General features: G+C 46.8%; 1 long non-coding RNA gene across 1 annotated transcript; it reads left to right on the top strand.

The window, feature by feature from the left end:
• The first annotated feature begins 918 nt into the window (after nucleotides 1–918).
• Nucleotides 919–6,547, top strand: LOC129461676 (uncharacterized). Its single transcript, XR_008650648.1, has 3 exons — nucleotides 919–971; nucleotides 1,855–2,365; nucleotides 4,936–6,547. It is a non-coding gene; the product is annotated as an uncharacterized lncRNA (long non-coding RNA).
• Nucleotides 6,548–7,175: the final 628 nt, after the last annotated feature.

Here is a 7,175-nt window from a genome sequence, read left to right as displayed (position 1 = left end):
CTAGTGTGCTAAGTCCACTCTCTCCTAAGTGCACCGGCTGCTGGGCAGCCCCTCACCCGGGCTGCTGCAAGCTGGCTTCTCCTCTGCAGAGAGGCTGCCTGACTCCTCTCACCCAGGTCCCCATCCCCAGCTCTCCTGGTCCTGTCCACTGACTGTCCCAGTTCAGACCAGTATCTGCTGCCCACTCCTTTGCCTACTTCTTTGTTATGCCCCCAGCAGCTCCACCAGTGAGCTCCACCAGTGCTTGAGCTTTGACTTAAGCCCTGCTGCATCCCCGCATCCCTGCACACTGTAGGTGCTTAATAAATGTTTGTGGACTGAGTGAGTGGACGCTCTGTTTCTGGGCCTGCCTTCTGCTCTGAGAGGGTAGGGAGTCCCTGGGCAGAAAGAAGAACAACAAGGTCAGCGGGAAGTTTGGCTGCCATTCAGGGCCTGATGAAAATCGGTAACAGCCTCAGCTGTTCATTGCCCACCAGAAAGAGCCTGGGCTTTGGGTCAGGTATTTGTGGGAGCACATCCCAGCTCCGCACGTCCCAGACTGGATGCAAAATGCTCAGTCTCTCCGGGCTTTGACTTCCTTGTCTGTGAGAAGAGGGTCATGGCAGCATTCGCCTCATTCTGAGGATAGAGTGATTAAAAATCAAGTTCATATCTGGCACATAGTAGGTGTTCAGCTAACTGTGGCCACTTATTGTTACCCTAACACCTGCCGTGCACACACATGCATCATCGTCATCACCTTCACCATGAGCCGTGCGGCCTTTTCCAGCTGGGGCTCCCCACTGCTCAGAGAGAAAGGTTTCCAGAGGTGTCAGCATGGTGCTCAGCCCCAGCCTCTTTTTCTCTCATTTTTGCACCATCTGTCTGTTGAGTGCCTGCCACATGCCAGGCGCAGCCTCAGATGCCGGAGGCATAGTGACATTCAGATGAGGGAAGCAGATAGCCCACCAGCAAGCACAGGAACGTGCCAGGTCAGTCCAAGCAGGAGCAAGTGCTCAGGAAATAAACCAGATGGGAGTTGTAGGGGGTGGTCAGGGTGGGGACTCTGGCCAGGGTATCCAGGAAGGCCTCTTTGAGGGGGTGCTGTTGGAACAAGGACTCAGTCCTTCAAAGAGCCACAGGCTGAGCACTCCTGGCAGGGCAGCAGCAGGGGCAAGGCCCCTGAGCAGAGAACGGGCCTGGCTCATCTCAAGACCAAGACGGCTGCAGCTGCAGCGGAGTTAAAGGGGAGAGGTGGGAGAGGAGAGCAGGAAGGCAGGGGCCAGGCAGCCTGGGGCCTCATCCAGACTCTCAGCTTCTGTACTTCTCCCTGGGGACATCTGTGAGTCGCTGAGCTGTGGACAGGGAGTGCTCACTGAGTCACCCAGGGCCTCATGGCAGGACCCGGCCACATCTTCTCACGAAGGACCCGGTTCATTGATTCTCCTTCCTCAAATAGGTCCCCTCCACCCAACAGAACCCAAAGGAATCAAAAGCTTGGGGGTTTTGTGCATTTAAGATTCCAACTTTCTTGTCCATTTACTTTTTAATTTTTTTTTTTTTTTTTTTTGAGACGGAGTCTCGCTCTTGTTGCCCAGGCTGGAGTGCAGTGGCCCGATCTCTGCTCACTGCAAGCTCCGCCTCCCAGGTTCACGCCATTCTCCTGCCTCAGCCTCTCCGAGTAGCTGGGACTACAGGCGCCCGCCACCACGCTCGGCTAATTTTTTTGTATTTTTTAGTAGAGACGGGGTTTCACCATGGTCTCGATCTCCTGACCTCCTGATCTGCCCGCCTCGGCCTCCCAAAGTGCTGGGATTACAAGCATGAGCCACCGCGCCCGGACTACTTTTTAATTTTTAATTTTTTTTGAGACAGATTTCGCTCTTGTCGCCCAGGCTGGAGTGCAACGGTATGATCTCATGTCACGGCAACCTCCGCCTCCCAGGTTCAAGCAATTCTCCAGCCTCAGCCTCCCAAGTAGCTGGGACTACAGTGCCTGCCACCACGCTCAGCTAATTTTTGTATCTTTAGTAGAGATGGGTTTTCGCTGTGCTGGCCAGGCTCATCTCGAACTCCTGACCTCAAGTGATCCACGCACCTCGGCCTCCCAAAGTGCTGGGATTACAGGCGTGAGCCACCGCGTCTGGCCTTCTTGTCCATTTATTTACTCATTCAACAAATATTCACGAAATGTGTGTTGTAAGCTGAATACTTTGCCAGGCTCTGAGGACCAGTCAGGCACTTTGATGCCCTTAAGCAGCCCAGGACCTAGAGGTTTCAATGCCTCTGCTTTCCTATTTATAAATGGGCAGACTGGACCTGAAGTCCTGCAGGCTCACCCACCTGGAAGCCACCTCTCCTGTGGAGTTCTCCTCAGGAGAAGCCTGTACATATCTCTGCCCAATACCACATGTACAACAGAGGACTTTAACTAAAGCGAGTGAGAGAGAGATTCCTTTTTCCCAACTTAGGATCTAAAAGTTTCTTGAACGTTCAGTTCTGTGGCTCCATTGCCCACCCAGATCACCCACCCTGGCTACAACCAATCCAAAAACTTGAACAGATTAAGAGTTTACCAGCCCACCTTTCCTTCCTGACCTGGAGTGAGAAAGAAGCACAGTTGTCCCTCAGTATCCACAGGGGATCTGGTCCAGGTCCTTAAGAATACCAAAATATGCAGATGTTCAAGTCTCCGATATAAAATGTGTAGTATTTGCACATAACCTATGCACATCCTCCCATAGAGTTTAAATAATCTCTAGATTACTTATAACACCTAATACAATGTAAATGCTATATAAATGGTTATACTATTTTGTTTTCATTTGCATTATTTTCTATTTTTTCTTTTTCTTTTCTTTTTTTTTTGAGATGGAGTCTTGCTCTGTCACCCAGGCTGGAGTGCAGTGATGCAATCTCTGCTCACTGCAACCTCTGCCTCCTGGGTTCAAGCAGTTCTTGTGACTCAGCCTCCCAAGTAGCTGAGATTATAGGCGTCCGCCACCACATCTGGCTAATTTTTGTAATTTTAGTAGAGAAAGGGTTTCACCGTGTTGACCAGGCTGGTGTTGAACTCCTAACCTCAAGCAGTCCACCTGCCTCAGCCTCCCAAAGTGCTGAGTTTACAGGCATGAGCCACTGTGCCTGGCCATTATTTCTATTTTCTACTCGTGGTTAGTGGTTAGTTGAATCTGTGGAGGCAGAAACTGCAGAAGGGCCGGCTGTACTATAACTGCCTGCTCGGCTTGTCTCCTACCCAGAAACCTGGGCAAATGGGCTGGAAGCTATTTGCAAGGCTGTAATTTTTGGTTAACAAACAACTTCTCTGCTCATAGCCATGGGAACCAGGCAAGGAGACAAGATAACCAGAACCAATCTTCTTCTTTCAGTGCAAAACCATCTTTTATTCTCCCTGGGAACTATCTGGGCATCTGGGAGGAGTGTGAAGGAGCAATATTGTACAGAGGGAAGGGTTTGGGCTCTGGAAGCAGATCACTTACCGGCTGTATGACCTCAGGCAAGTCACTGCTCTGCTCTGACCCTCTGTCTCCTTTTCAGCAAAATGGAAATAATAAATCAATTCCTAGGCCTGGCATGGTGGCTCATGAATGTAATCCCAGCACTTTGGGAGGCCGAGCTGGGAGGATCACTTGAGCATAGGAGTTCAAAATCAGCCTCAGCAACAATTGAGACTGTGTCTTTACTAAAAAATAATTTAAAAGTTAGGCAGGCATGGTGGTTCGCACCTGTCATCCCAGCTACTAAGAAGGCTGAGGTGGGAGGATTGTTTGAGCCCAGGAGGTTGAGGCTGCAGTAAGCTGTGACTGTGCTAGTGCTCTCCAGCCTGGGTGGCAGAGTGAGACCCTATCTCAAAATAAACACATAAGTAAATATAAATAAATTTCTGAGGGGATCAAATAAAGTGGGCAAAGTAATAAAGCCTGGCACATAGAAAGCTCGGTGGTAAATACTAGGTGACAAGCAATATTATTCATACAAATGTAAGGACAATGACAATGGAGAATAATTTCCTTCCCTTTGTGATAGCCACCTGATTGTCAGTGCATCGACTGGCTGAGGGTGGGCTCTCAAGAGGAGAGACCGAGTATTCACTAGCAGCTCAGATCCACAGAGCAGAGCATACCCCATGTGTCTCATCGAAACACCGCTTTGCAGTGGCTGAGAAACATATGTGCACAGCCTTGCTAGTAATCGGGAAATACAAATTAAAGCAACAAATACCATTTCTCGCCTATTAGTTTGGCAAAAATGTAATAGTCTGATACTATCCCATGTGGATGAAGATATGGGGGAGGAGCCAGCCACATGCTGCTGGTGGGAGAGAATATTAGTGTGGTCATTTGGGCGATATCTAGTGAAGCTGGCCACAACTCAGAGAGATGCTTATACATCTGCACAGAGGCATGCACAGGCCTGCCCACTGTAGCGTGGCTCCTAACAGCGAGGAATCAAAAACAGTCCATGTGTTCCTCAGTAGAGGAGGAATGGAAAAGTATGTGTGGAATCCCATAGAGCAGCTAAATGGGAATGAGCTCATTATATGAGCATACATATGAGCTCATCTCAAAGGTGTTGGGTGAGAAAAGAAAGGGGCATAATGATAGATTTAGAATGCTATTTATATAAAATGTTTAAAAATAACTCAGGCAAAATAATGCTATATACTGTATTTTTCATAGCTAAAACATTCTGTACTGTACTCATAAAAGTATAAAAAGGGGCCTGGAAGATAGAGCCACATTTATGATGGTGAGTGTAGGGTAGGAAGTACAATAGGGAGTTAGTGGATTTTGGAGATTTCACTGTCATATTTTTCTTCTTATACGAAAAAATTGAAGGTGAATATGCCAAAATTTTAATACAAATTCTGGTTGGTGAAAATATGGATGTTGGTTATATTTTTCATGGTTATTTTCTGTATATTTTTTTTCAAAGGGGAAAATAAAAAGAAAGCTCTATTTACAGAAAAACACCAGCTAAAAAATGTAGAAGGAATCTAAAAGGTATAGAAAGTTACCATCTTGCAAGTGGAATATTCGTTTTGGCCAAAGATGCTAAAATGATTGACAGAAGGGTCATCTGTTCTGTTGGGAAAGAGGATGCTCACAAAGCATTGCCCACAAGGGACACTAATTGCAAAAGGGACAGTGTGCCTCCACAGGGGGACAGCTGGTGTCACCATCTTAACAAGGGATCTGACAGCATCACTGTGGGGGGAAAAAGCCAACATCGTGCACCTCCAGGAGCTCTCAGAGGATGGAGGAACACGCGAACCAACACCAGGAGGATGCAGCCTGAGAGATCAGCCGTGGGACATTTCACAAGACCATGGCCAAGTCTCTTCACAAAGTCAATATCAAACGCACCAAACAAAGGAAAAGAAGATAAAAGAGAAGAAAAAGAGCAAAAGGGAAGGGACTGCTCTAGCCAAAAAAGGGCTACACAGATAAAATGACTGGATGTAATATGTGACCCCCAGAGGGATTCCAATTCAAAAGATGCAGCATGGAAAACCAGGGCCATTTAAATGTGGACTAGACGTCAGATGATCTTATTGAACTATGATTGACTTTCTTAGATGTCATCATGACAGTCTATGCGAGAGAATGTCCATTTTCTTAGGAGGTGTCTGTGGACACACTTAGGACTGCAGTGTCGGGATGTCTGCAAATTGCCTTCAGGGTCTTAGCCAGAAGGCAGGCAGGAAGAGACAGAGATGGATGGAGCCATGCAGACACCAAGGTGATGAGCTATTAATCTCAGTGGAGGGTCCCTGAGTCATTATATTTTTAACTTTCTTGAAGTTTTGAAGTTCTCATAATAAAAAGTTAGGAGGGAAACATTTTAAAGTAGAGAAGCTAGATCTTCCCGCAGAACACTGGGGACCCTTATTATTATTTTTTTAAACCCTGCTCTGTGTGTTTTCAAAGTGAGTTTTGCTAAAATAATGGTGTCTAGCATTTCTGAGAAATTAGCACAAAGGAACAGCTACATTAGCAACAGGAAATTCAGCACATCTGAGTCAACTACGTAAATGGCAATAATGAAAATGAGGCTTTCGCTGCATGTCTAAGAAATGTCCTCATTTGGAGACTCTTCCTTTTGTCTTACACCCAGAACTGTCTCAGAGGAGGTTCAACAGCAGGGCTTCAAGGGACCAGGAGTAGGTGGCAGACATGAGGGAGCTCAAAGAGACCACAGCACCTGCAGGGATGTCGGTCTTTAGGGCCAAAATGCCACAGATATGCCAGTGCAGAGTGGAACCATCTCCCTGGGAAATACTGATCGACAGGACAGTGTTCCCTTTCTTCAAACAATTTCACTCAAGGAGCTCATGCCCTTCAAGGTGACAAAGACGGTAAAATGTGAATTAAATGAGCAGATGTTACGTGTTTAGAACAGTGCCCTAAGTTTTCCCTGTTGTTACTCCCAATGAGCACTGTAGGAGTTCATTTAAAAAGCTAAGAACTGTCCGGCAGGCTATACTAAATGGAAAAGGTAGCATGCTAAACAGCGACCTTGATCTGTATAAGCCAGCCGTTGTGTTAAAAAAAAAAAAAAAAAAAAAAAAAAAAAAGCACTTTGGGAGGCTGAGGCGGGCGGATCACGAGGTCAGGAGATCGAGACCATCCTGGCTAACATGGTGAAACCATGTCTCACAAAAAATTAGCCGGGCATCATGGCAGGTGCCTGTAGTCCCAGCTACTCGGGAGGCTGAGGCAGGAGAATGGCGTGAACCCAGGAGGTGGAGCTTGCAGTGAGCCGAGATGGCGCCACTGCACTCCAGCCTGGGTGACAGAGTGAGACTCCGTCCCAAAAAAAAAAAAAAAAAAAGGTATGCAGCGGGAGGGAGAGGGGAAATATATCCTCTAGTGACATGCACATGCTCAGAAATGCCTAGGCTTTGCTGGGAGGCTGTGTGAACAAGGTACACTAAGGGTTGCTGCCTTTGAGTAGGGACATGATGGGCCTAGGATAACTAGATAGGAGAGAAATTTACTTCTGCCATATTCTTTTACACTGCTTGAATTTTTTTCTTTACTATGTGTGCATTTTAACTAATTAATTACACATATATAAATGAACCAGGTCCAAAACCTTAAGGTATATGAGTTATCTCTATTCTGGGTTCTAAATCTCTTCTGTCACCTTGGCTGTGGATCTTAAAATTAGAA

This window comes from Symphalangus syndactylus, chromosome 14 (assembly GCF_028878055.3).
Source record: "Symphalangus syndactylus isolate Jambi chromosome 14, NHGRI_mSymSyn1-v2.1_pri, whole genome shotgun sequence".
Lineage (NCBI taxonomy): Eukaryota > Metazoa > Chordata > Mammalia > Primates > Hylobatidae > Symphalangus > Symphalangus syndactylus.
The sequence above is the reverse complement of the archived record's forward strand: the minus strand, read 5'-3'. Positions and strand labels throughout refer to the sequence as shown.